We start from the raw sequence: 13025 nt of genomic DNA, 5'->3' as shown, positions 1-13025 counted from the left end.
AGGTTCATACCGCAGTAAGGAATCTCTGGATTCCATGCAATCCCAGTCAAAGTTGCAGCAGTATTTGCCACAGAGAAGAAGAGAGAATCCTAAAGTTTCTAGCCAGCAACGCGAGACCCTGACTAGGCAAAGGAATCCTCAGGAAAACGAACAAAGCAGCACGTGTCACAATTTCTGATTTCAACATAGAGGACGAAGCGCTAGGTACCGAAACGGCACAGTCTGGGCCCCAAAACAGGCATGAAGACCCATGCAAAACAATTGAGAGCCCAGAGCCCAACTCAAACTTACATGGACAGCCCATTTTGGACCAGGGAGCCAAGTGGAGACAGCGGAGGAAGGAGAGTCTCTACAATAAACGGTGCTGGGAAGCCTGCACAGCCACATGGAACACAACGAGAGTACACCATGATGTTACACCTGGCACACACACCACCTGAAATGGATTAAAGCCTTGAATGGCAGACTTGAAACCGTGAACCTTGTAGGAGAAGACCTAGGCAGAGTGCTCTTTGCCATCTGTCTGAGCCGCCTATTTGGAAGAAGCATGTCTGACTGGGCAAGGGCAACAAAGGAAACAAGAAACAAACGGGACCACATCAAATGCACACACTTCTGCCCACTCAAGGAAACCATCAACTGAATACTAAGACACCACAACAATTGGGAGAGGATGTTTGCAAACCACACATCGGACAAGGGGTGAAAAGCCCAAAGATACAATCAACTCGCACGTCTCCACAAGAAAAAAAACAAGCCAATGAAAACCTGGTCAAAAGATGGAAGCAGAGATTTCTCCGAAGAAGACAGAAAGAGGGCCAGTAGGTGCATGAAAACTTGTTCACCATCATGAAGTCTCAGGAAAATGCAAATCCAAACTGCAAGGCCATGGCAGCTCACTGTGGTCAGCATGGCTAGAAGGAAGCAGACAGGAAATAACAAGTGTCAGAGAGGAGGTGGAGAGAAGGGAAGCCTCCTGCACTGCTGGTGGGAGTGTAACCCGGTGCAGCCACGATGCCAAAGGTGTGGAACTGCCTCAGAAGTTTAAGTATCCATGTCCCGTATGACCCAGCTATTAATCTGCCGCTTGCTTATCCAAAACAGTCAGAAAGACTACCGCATAAAGACATGTGCATGGCTGTGTTCACCACAGTCTTACTCCTGATATCCAAGACTTGGAAAGCACCCTGGTGTCCAGCAAGGGATGATTGGAGAAGGAAGATGGGCTATAGCCACACAATGGTATACCACTCAGCCGGAACAAATGATGCAATCCAGCCATTTGTGACCACCAGAATGGCTGTGAGGGTTTTAGGGGAAGTGTAACAAGCCCCAGTGAGAAATTCAAATACCATAGAATCTCACTTACAAGGAGAAGAAAAAGCAAGCACTAACCAACAGGTGGCACTGAACATTTGTATGCGGGCTCCCAGAGGCAAAGAGGGGCGGTGACGGAGGGTGAAAGAGAAGATTAGGCACAAGTGTGTGGTGAGGGCCTGTGATTAGTCTTACACTGGTGAAGATGATGTAAGCTACACAGAAGTCTAAAGCAATGAGGACGTGAATCTGGAAGTTATAGTACGTTCTAATGCAGGGTCATGGCTATAAATTCACCTCAAATCAAAAATCCAAAAAGGGGTCCAGAATGATGTCATAAAGCTTTGGGGGCGGAAAGAGTTTACAGAAGGTGAACTTCCAAGGATGGAAAATCACCTCCAAATGCTTACAGATGCTACAGAAAGGCAGACCATTCCAAATAGGTGAAGAGGAATACTACGAAGAGAACATGATCAGTCCTAAACCCATGAACGAACGGAAAATGTTACCGTCCATGATGTTATTACTAATCACCTTCACGAATAATCCAAACAGGCCCACGTCTTCCCAAGTTCAGGCAAAAGGTTGGTCCAAAAGTACAATTCAGGGCCGGCCCTGTGGTGGAGCAGGTAAGTGCCCACATTCCGCTTGGGCGGCCCGGGCCTCACTGTTTCACATTACGAGTGCATATCACATTAGTAGTGTTAGGAAATATAGATTTCATGGTATGGTGCGGGCAGAGATCATAAATAAGCAGCAATTGTGAGGATACGTTATCAATACGCACAAGAAAAGGAACCATAAGAATATTACAATCTATGGAAGTATCTGGTACACTTCCCAAAGGCAGAAGGAAGGAAAACTTGTGACCTGCCAAGGTGGAATTGGCAGAGTGCCACGAGATGACACCATCATCGTGCATCAGAACATTCCCTGGGCAACTTCAACTTGTGAGGGAGTCCAGGACTTTTTCTGGGTAAGGTCCACCCATTTTGCCATCTACCCAAGATATAAGAGATAAAACCCAGGATAATCTTACAGGAGTGAAACCAGTGTCTAGAGAGAATGTAGGAGCCCTTTCGAAGTTCAAGGAGAAAGATAGAAACTGACAACAATTGCAGAAAAAGGAAAACTATCCTACCTAGACAGGGTGAGGAGTCAGACTGGTCTGAGATGGCTGTGAAACTCTGTGTGCACGGAGGTTGTCAGGACAACTTCGAATTTTGAGGTCGCTTATGACATCACGGTGAACATGTCCCCCAGGGTGGCCGCATGGTTACAGTCTGAGGATTGGCCTAGGCTAGGCTATTAAAGGGACAGATACCCAGAAACAGGTTTGGCAAACAGAAAGCAGGCACAGAAACTAGAAGAGATAAAACAGAGTCTGATGCAAGGGATAAGAAAGGAACCCTAGGCCACAAGTGAGAATAGAGGGACAGGCACGGAGAGGAGAACATTGTCATCTATTCAAGTCTATGGGGAGGTCATGCTGATTCAAGCTTGCAACTTCATTGGAAACAAGTGGCCGGACTTGGCGTTCATCACACCTACAGTGCCCTTGTGCCTTAAGCATAATGCAAAGTCAAGAAAGATGTCTTGAGGACATTGAAGAGAAGAATCGATGCCTCCTTTCCAAGGCCCATAGCATTCTTTGCAGGTCAGTCTCTTTTTCCGAAGCTCTGGTGTCACGTGGGCCCACTGGGCACATGGTAATGTGTCCCAAGAGATGTCTTGGAAGCCTTGAAGGAATGGAGCCCTGTCACGCTTGGGGTATGTCTCTTTGTTTGGAAGTGCTCTACAAGGGTGCTGAAAAGCACCCTCTTCCACAGGGCTTCGTTCCTTCGTGAAGGCTGCCCTCCCAGGCTAGTGTGCTCTGTTTGCCTCCATCGAAATTCTCTCCCCCTACCTCTTGCCGTAGAAGGATTATTGATTATGTGTTTTGACACCACATGTAAGGAAGTTGCACGAAAATTAGAACTTTACAGTTGTGTTTCAAGAAAAATAAACAGGCCAGGGTAGAGGATGTAGGGCAAACAAATGGCACACCCTATAAAAATTAAGTAAGCCCGTATCTGGACGGAATCTAGGGGAACGTTCAAGGATCAGGGGTCAAGTTCGAAACTTCCCAAATCCGGAAAAGAGACAGAAAAATATCTTTCCTGGAGAGTGGAATTCATCCGATTTGTCTAAGTTGTCTTGGAAACATTGTGTCCGTGAAGGGGGTTGCCAGGACCACCTCGAATTTGGAGTTTCTGATCTCAGGATGTCAAACCAACCCACATGACCACGTGTTCTCAGTGCTTAGTTTGACCTAGGCTAGGGTAGCCAAGAGTCCTACAAGTGACCGGTGCAAATTCAAGGACAACAACCAAGAGTCACGAAAGCACTCACACCTCACCCTAGAGAACATACAGCGATTAACGAAATACAAACTAATCCCTTGGAATGAAGGAGAACGGACTGATAAGCATGTCTAAGGGAGATAGCTGAGAAAGACCATGACGAGTATACTATGGAAAAGAAAAAGAGGACCCAGAAAATGGAAGGTGAACAGAAATCACACCTGAATTATCCACAATGAAAGATGATGTCCGTCTTTAGACAGACTCTGCTGGAACGTTTGAAAGTCAGAGAAATTCACAAGCCAAAAAACGGCAGCGAAGGTCAAGCATGGGCTAACTGGGAAGGGTGAGTTATGAGACTGCTCCAAGCAGGCTCTGAAACCTGTATCCAGGAAGCATGCTGGACCTCAGAGACACAATTATGACAAATCCTCTGACATCACAATGGACCCGAAAAACAACCTAGCCTCATCTACACAGTGCTAGAGTTGGGCTCACTAGTATATTTAACTCCCATTGCACTCAACTGCACGTTGCCACTGAACATGTAAGTGGCCGGCCGGTGGTGCAGTGGTGAGGTCCGCACCTTCTGGGTCTGTGGCCCAGTATGGGCTGGGTGGAATCCTCGGTTTGGGCCTCCTCACCACTGCTTCAGTTGTTCTGGTGCAGGCGTCCGAGGTAGAGTAGAGGCAGATGGGAAGGGACGTTGGACAGGGCCAGACTTCCACAGCAAATACAGGAGCATTGCCAGCAGATGTGAGCACAGCAATGCACTTGTGCCAAAACAAAACCAATTAAAAGTTGCAAAGAACAGAAAAACTGAAGCTAAGGAAAAAAAAAAACAAAAAAACAGGAGCTTGCCATTACGAAGAATAGGATCTCTGTGAATAACCTTAGCAAAACAGGTGAATTCTATGTTAATTCAAAAACTAGCAAACCTTTGGGGAAAGAAACTCAAGAAGACACAAGAAAAAAAAAGATATCGAGGGATCGAGGAATGGAAGGATTAACACACTTGAAAGGTTCATACCGCAGTAAGGAATCTCTGGATTCCATGCAATCCCAGTCAAAGTTGCAGCAGTATTTGCCACAGAGAAGAAGAGAGAATCCTAAAGTTTCTAGCCAGCAACACGAGACCCTGACTAGGCAAAGGAATCCTCAGGAAAACGAACAAAGCAGCACGTGTCACAATTTCTGATTTCAACATAGAGGACGAAGCGCTAGGTACCGAAACGGCACAGTCTGGGCCCCAAAACAGGCATGAAGACCCATGCAAAACAATTGAGAGCCCAGAGCCCAACTCAAACTTACATGGACAGCCCATTTTGGACCAGGGAGCCAAGTGGAGACAGCGGAGGAAGGAGAGTCTCTACAATAAACGGTGCTGGGAAGCCTGCACAGCCACATGGAACACAACGAGAGTACACCATGATGTTACACCTGGCACACACACCACCTGAAATGGATTAAAGCCTTGAATGGCAGACTTGAAACCGTGAACCTTGTAGGAGAAGACCTAGGCAGAGTGCTCTTTGCCATCTGTCTGAGCCGCCTATTTGGAAGAAGCATGTCTGACTGGGCAAGGGCAACAAAGGAAACAAGAAACAAACGGGACCACATCAAATGCACACACTTCTGCCCACTCAAGGAAACCATCAACTGAATACTAAGACACCACAACAATTGGGAGAGGATGTTTGCAAACCACACATCGGACAAGGGGTGAAAAGCCCAAAGATACAATCAACTCGCACGTCTCCACAAGAAAAAAAACAAGCCAATGAAAACCTGGTCAAAAGATGGAAGCAGAGATTTCTCCGAAGAAGACAGAAAGAGGGCCAGTAGGTGCATGAAAACTTGTTCACCATCATGAAGTCTCAGGAAAATGCAAATCCAAACTGCAAGGCCATGGCAGCTCACTGTGGTCAGCATGGCTAGAAGGAAGCAGACAGGAAATAACAAGTGTCAGAGAGGAGGTGGAGAGAAGGGAAGCCTCCTGCACTGCTGGTGGGAGTGTAACCCGGTGCAGCCACGATGCCAAAGGTGTGGAACTGCCTCAGAAGTTTAAGTATCCATGTCCCGTATGACCCAGCTATTAATCTGACGCTTGCTTATCCAAAACAGTCAGAAAGACTACCGCATAAAGACATGTGCATGGCTGTGTTCACCACAGTCTTACTCCTGATATCCAAGACTTGGAAAGCACCCTGGTGTCCAGCAAGGGATGATTGGAGAAGGAAGATGGGCTATAGCCACACAATGGTATACCACTCAGCCGGAACAAATGATGCAATCCAGCCATTTGTGACCACCAGAATGGCTGTGAGGGTTTTAGGGGAAGTGTAACAAGCCCCAGTGAGAAATTCAAATACCATAGAATCTCACTTACAAGGAGAAGAAAAAGCAAGCACTAACCAACAGGTGGCACTGAACATTTGTATGCGGGCTCCCAGAGGCAAAGAGGGGCGGTGACGGAGGGTGAAAGAGAAGATTAGGCACAAGTGTGTGGTGAGGGCCTGTGATTAGTCTTACACTGGTGAAGATGATGTAAGCTACACAGAAGTCTAAAGCAATGAGGACGTGAATCTGGAAGTTATAGTACGTTCTAATGCAGGGTCATGGCTATAAATTCACCTCAAATCAAAAATCCAAAAAGGGGTCCAGAATGATGTCATAAAGCTTTGGGGGCGGAAAGAGTTTACAGAAGGTGAACTTCCAAGGATGGAAAATCACCTCCAAATGCTTACAGATGCTACAGAAAGGCAGACCATTCCAAATAGGTGAAGAGGAATACTACGAAGAGAACATGATCAGTCCTAAACCCATGAACGAACGGAAAATGTTACCGTCCATGATGTTATTACTAATCACCTTCACGAATAATCCAAACAGGCCCACGTCTTCCCAAGTTCAGGCAAAAGGTTGGTCCAAAAGTACAATTCAGGGCCGGCCCTGTGGTGGAGCAGGTAAGTGCCCACATTCCGCTTGGGCGGCCCGGGCCTCACTGTTTCACATTACGAGTGCATATCACATTAGTAGTGTTAGGAAATATAGATTTCATGGTATGGTGCGGGCAAAGATCATAAATAAGCAGCAATTGTGAGGATACGTTATCAATACGCACAAGAAAAGGAACCATAAGAATATTACAATCTATGGAAGTATCTGGTACACTTCCCAAAGGCAGAAGGAAGGAAAACTTGTGACCTGCCAAGGTGGAATTGGCAGAGTGCCACGAGATGACACCATCATCGTGCATCAGAACATTCCCTGGGCAACTTCAACTTGTGAGGGAGTCCAGGACTTTTTCTGGGTAAGGTCCACCCATTTTGCCATCTACCCAAGATATAAGAGATAAAACCCAGGATAATCTTACAGGAGTGAAACCAGTGTCTAGAGAGAATGTAGGAGCCCTTTCGAAGTTCAAGGAGAAAGATAGAAACTGACAACAATTGCAGAAAAAGGAAAACTATCCTACCTAGACAGGGTGAGGAGTCAGACTGGTCTGAGATGGCTGTGAAACTCTGTGTGCACGGAGGTTGTCAGGACAACTTCGAATTTTGAGGTCGCTTATGACATCACGGTGAACATGTCCCCCAGGGTGGCCGCATGGTTACAGTCTGAGGATTGGCCTAGGCTAGGCTATTAAAGGGACAGATACCCAGAAACAGGTTTGGCAAACAGAAAGCAGGCACAGAAACTAGAAGAGATAAAACAGAGTCTGATGCAAGGGATAAGAAAGGAACCCTAGGCCACAAGTGAGAATAGAGGGACAGGCACGGAGAGGAGAACATTGTCATCTATTCAAGTCTATGGGGAGGTCATGCTGATTCAAGCTTGCAACTTCATTGGAAACAAGTGGCCGGACTTGGCGTTCATCACACCTACAGTGCCCTTGTGCCTTAAGCATAATGCAAAGTCAAGAAAGATGTCTTGAGGACATTGAAGAGAAGAATCGATGCCTCCTTTCCAAGGCCCATAGCATTCTTTGCAGGTCAGTCTCTTTTTCCGAAGCTCTGGTGTCACGTGGGCCCACTGGGCACATGGTAATGTGTCCCAAGAGATGTCTTGGAAGCCTTGAAGGAATGGAGCCCTGTCACGCTTGGGGTATGTCTCTTTGTTTGGAAGTGCTCTACAAGGGTGCTGAAAAGCACCCTCTTCCACAGGGCTTCGTTCCTTCGTGAAGGCTGCCCTCCCAGGCTAGTGTGCTCTGTTTGCCTCCATCGAAATTCTCTCCCCCTACCTCTTGCCGTAGAAGGATTATTGATTATGTGTTTTGACACCATATGTAAGGAAGTTGCACGAAAATTAGAACTTTACAGTTGTGTTTCAAGAAAAATAAACAGGCCAGGGTAGAGGATGTAGGGCAAACAAATGGCACACCCTATAAAAATTAAGTAAGCCCGTATCTGGACGGAATCTAGGGGAACGTTCAAGGATCAGGGGTCAAGTTCGAAACTTCCCAAATCCGGAAAAGAGACAGAAAAATATCTTTCCTGGAGAGTGGAATTCATCCGATTTGTCTAAGTTGTCTTGGAAACATTGTGTCCGTGAAGGGGGTTGCCAGGACCACCTCGAATTTGGAGTTTCTGATCTCAGGATGTCAAACCAACCCACATGACCACGTGTTCTCAGTGCTTAGTTTGACCTAGGCTAGGGTAGCCAAGAGTCCTACAAGTGACCGGTGCAAATTCAAGGACAACAACCAAGAGTCACGAAAGCACTCACACCTCACCCTAGAGAACATACAGCGATTAACGAAATACAAACTAATCCCTTGGAATGAAGGAGAACGGACTGATAAGCATGTCTAAGGGAGATAGCTGAGAAAGACCATGACGAGTATACTATGGAAAAGAAAAAGAGGACCCAGAAAATGGAAGGTGAACAGAAATCACACCTGAATTATCCACAATGAAAGATGATGTCCGTCTTTAGACAGACTCTGCTGGAACGTTTGAAAGTCAGAGAAATTCACAAGCCAAAAAACGGCAGCGAAGGTCAAGCATGGGCTAACTGGGAAGGGTGAGTTATGAGACTGCTCCAAGCAGGCTCTGAAACCTGTATCCAGGAAGCATGCTGGACCTCAGAGACACAATTATGACAAATCCTCTGACATCACAATGGACCCGAAAAACAACCTAGCCTCATCTACACAGTGCTAGAGTTGGGCTCACTAGTATATTTAACTCCCGTTGCACTCAACTGCACGTTGCCACTGAACATGTAAGTGGCCGGCCGGTGGTGCAGTGGTGAGGTCCGCACCTTCTGGGTCTGTGGCCCAGTATGGGCTGGGTGGAATCCTCGGTTTGGGCCTCCTCACCACTGCTTCAGTTGTTCTGGTGCAGGCGTCCGAGGTAGAGTAGAGGCAGATGGGAAGGGACGTTGGACAGGGCCAGACTTCCACAGCAAATACAGGAGCATTGCCAGCAGATGTGAGCACAGCAATGCACTTGTGCCAAAACAAAACCAATTAAAAGTTGCAAAGAACAGAAAAACTGAAGCTAAGGAAAAAAAAAAACAAAAAAACAGGAGCTTGCCATTACGAAGAATAGGATCTCTGTGAATACCCTTAGCAAAACAGGTGAATTCTATGTTAATTCAAAAACTAGCAAACCTTTGGGGAAAGAAACTCAAGAAGACACAAGAAAAAAAAAGATATCGAGGGATCGAGGAATGGAAGGATTAACACACTTGAAAGGTTCATACCGCAGTAAGGAATCTCTGGATTCCATGCAATCCCAGTCAAAGTTGCAGCAGTATTTGCCACAGAGAAGAAGAGAGAATCCTAAAGTTTCTAGCCAGCAACACGAGACCCTGACTAGGCAAAGGAATCCTCAGGAAAACGAACAAAGCAGCACGTGTCACAATTTCTGATTTCAACATAGAGGACGAAGCGCTAGGTACCGAAACGGCACAGTCTGGGCCCCAAAACAGGCATGAAGACCCATGCAAAACAATTGAGAGCCCAGAGCCCAACTCAAACTTACATGGACAGCCCATTTTGGACCAGGGAGCCAAGTGGAGACAGCGGAGGAAGGAGAGTCTCTACAATAAACGGTGCTGGGAAGCCTGCACAGCCACATGGAACACAACGAGAGTACACCATGATGTTACACCTGGCACACACACCACCTGAAATGGATTAAAGCCTTGAATGGCAGACTTGAAACCGTGAACCTTGTAGGAGAAGACCTAGGCAGAGTGCTCTTTGCCATCTGTCTGAGCCGCCTATTTGGAAGAAGCATGTCTGACTGGGCAAGGGCAACAAAGGAAACAAGAAACAAACGGGACCACATCAAATGCACACACTTCTGCCCACTCAAGGAAACCATCAACTGAATACTAAGACACCACAACAATTGGGAGAGGATGTTTGCAAACCACACATCGGACAAGGGGTGAAAAGCCCAAAGATACAATCAACTCGCACGTCTCCACAAGAAAAAAAACAAGCCAATGAAAACCTGGTCAAAAGATGGAAGCAGAGATTTCTCCGAAGAAGACAGAAAGAGGGCCAGTAGGTGCATGAAAACTTGTTCACCATCATGAAGTCTCAGGAAAATGCAAATCCAAACTGCAAGGCCATGGCAGCTCACTGTGGTCAGCATGGCTAGAAGGAAGCAGACAGGAAATAACAAGTGTCAGAGAGGAGGTGGAGAGAAGGGAAGCCTCCTGCACTGCTGGTGGGAGTGTAACCCGGTGCAGCCACGATGCCAAAGGTGTGGAACTGCCTCAGAAGTTTAAGTATCCATGTCCCGTATGACCCAGCTATTAATCTGACGCTTGCTTATCCAAAACAGTCAGAAAGACTACCGCATAAAGACATGTGCATGGCTGTGTTCACCACAGTCTTACTCCTGATATCCAAGACTTGGAAAGCACCCTGGTGTCCAGCAAGGGATGATTGGAGAAGGAAGATGGGCTATAGCCACACAATGGTATACCACTCAGCCGGAACAAATGATGCAATCCAGCCATTTGTGACCACCAGAATGGCTGTGAGGGTTTTAGGGGAAGTGTAACAAGCCCCAGTGAGAAATTCAAATACCATAGAATCTCACTTACAAGGAGAAGAAAAAGCAAGCACTAACCAACAGGTGGCACTGAACATTTGTATGCGGGCTCCCAGAGGCAAAGAGGGGCGGTGACGGAGGGTGAAAGAGAAGATTAGGCACAAGTGTGTGGTGAGGGCCTGTGATTAGTCTTACACTGGTGAAGATGATGTAAGCTACACAGAAGTCTAAAGCAATGAGGACGTGAATCTGGAAGTTATAGTACGTTCTAATGCAGGGTCATGGCTATAAATTCACCTCAAATCAAAAATCCAAAAAGGGGTCCAGAATGATGTCATAAAGCTTTGGGGGCGGAAAGAGTTTACAGAAGGTGAACTTCCAAGGATGGAAAATCACCTCCAAATGCTTACAGATGCTACAGAAAGGCAGACCATTCCAAATAGGTGAAGAGGAATACTACGAAGAGAACATGATCAGTCCTAAACCCATGAACGAACGGAAAATGTTACCGTCCATGATGTTATTACTAATCACCTTCACGAATAATCCAAACAGGCCCACGTCTTCCCAAGTTCAGGCAAAAGGTTGGTCCAAAAGTACAATTCAGGGCCGGCCCTGTGGTGGAGCAGGTAAGTGCCCACATTCCGCTTGGGCGGCCCGGGCCTCACTGTTTCACATTACGAGTGCATATCACATTAGTAGTGTTAGGAAATATAGATTTCATGGTATGGTGCGGGCAGAGATCATAAATAAGCAGCAATTGTGAGGATACGTTATCAATACGCACAAGAAAAGGAACCATAAGAATATTACAATCTATGGAAGTATCTGGTACACTTCCCAAAGGCAGAAGGAAGGAAATCTTGTGACCTGCCAAGGTGGAATTGGCAGAGTGCCACGAGATGACACCATCATCGTGCATCAGAACATTCCCTGGGCAACTTCAACTTGTGAGGGAGTCCAGGACTTTTTCTGGGTAAGGTCCACCCATTTTGCCATCTACCCAAGATATAAGAGATAAAACCCAGGATAATCTTACAGGAGTGAAACCAGTGTCTAGAGAGAATGTAGGAGCCCTTTCGAAGTTCAAGGAGAAAGATAGAAACTGACAACAATTGCAGAAAAAGGAAAACTATCCTACCTAGACAGGGTGAGGAGTCAGACTGGTCTGAGATGGCTGTGAAACTCTGTGTGCACGGAGGTTGTCAGGACAACTTCGAATTTTGAGGTCGCTTATGACATCACGGTGAACATGTCCCCCAGGGTGGCCGCATGGTTACAGTCTGAGGATTGGCCTAGGCTAGGCTATTAAAGGGACAGATACCCAGAAACAGGTTTGGCAAACAGAAAGCAGGCACAGAAACTAGAAGAGATAAAACAGAGTCTGATGCAAGGGATAAGAAAGGAACCCTAGGCCACAAGTGAGAATAGAGGGACAGGCACGGAGAGGAGAACATTGTCATCTATTCAAGTCTATGGGGAGGTCATGCTGATTCAAGCTTGCAACTTCATTGGAAACAAGTGGCCGGACTTGGGGTTCATCACACCTACAGTGCCCTTGTGCCTTAAGCATAATGCAAAGTCAAGAAAGATGTCTTGAGGACATTGAAGAGAAGAATCGATGCCTCCTTTCCAAGGCCCATAGCATTCTTTGCAGGTCAGTCTCTTTTTCCGAAGCTCTGGTGTCACGTGGGCCCACTGGGCACATGGTAATGTGTCCCAAGAGATGTCTTGGAAGCCTTGAAGGAATGGAGCCCTGTCACGCTTGGGGTATGTCTCTTTGTTTGGAAGTGCTCTACAAGGGTGCTGAAAAGCACCCTCTTCCACAGGGCTTCGTTCCTTCGTGAAGGCTGCCCTCCCAGGCTAGTGTGCTCTGTTTGCCTCCATCGAAATTCTCTCCCCCTACCTCTTGCCGTAGAAGGATTATTGATTATGTGTTTTGACACCACATGTAAGGAAGTTGCACGAAAATTAGAACTTTACAGTTGTGTTTCAAGAAAAATAAACAGGCCAGGGTAGAGGATGTAGGGCAAACAAATGGCACACCCTATAAAAATTAAGTAAGCCCGTATCTGGACGGAATCTAGGGGAACGTTCAAGGATCAGGGGTCAAGTTCGAAACTTCCCAAATCCGGAAAAGAGACAGAAAAATATCTTTCCTGGAGAGTGGAATTCATCCGATTTGTCTAAGTTGTCTTGGAAACATTGTGTCCGTGAAGGGGGTTGCCAGGACCACCTCGAATTTGGAGTTTCTGATCTCAGGATGTCAAACCAACCCACATGACCACGTGTTCTCAGTGCTTAGTTTGACCTAGGCTAGGGTAGCCAAGAGTCCTACAAGTGACCGGTG

Source organism: Equus asinus, chromosome 21 (genome assembly GCF_041296235.1).
Source record: "Equus asinus isolate D_3611 breed Donkey chromosome 21, EquAss-T2T_v2, whole genome shotgun sequence".
NCBI classification, from domain to species: domain Eukaryota; kingdom Metazoa; phylum Chordata; class Mammalia; order Perissodactyla; family Equidae; genus Equus; species Equus asinus.
Note: the sequence above shows the minus strand (reverse complement) of the source record.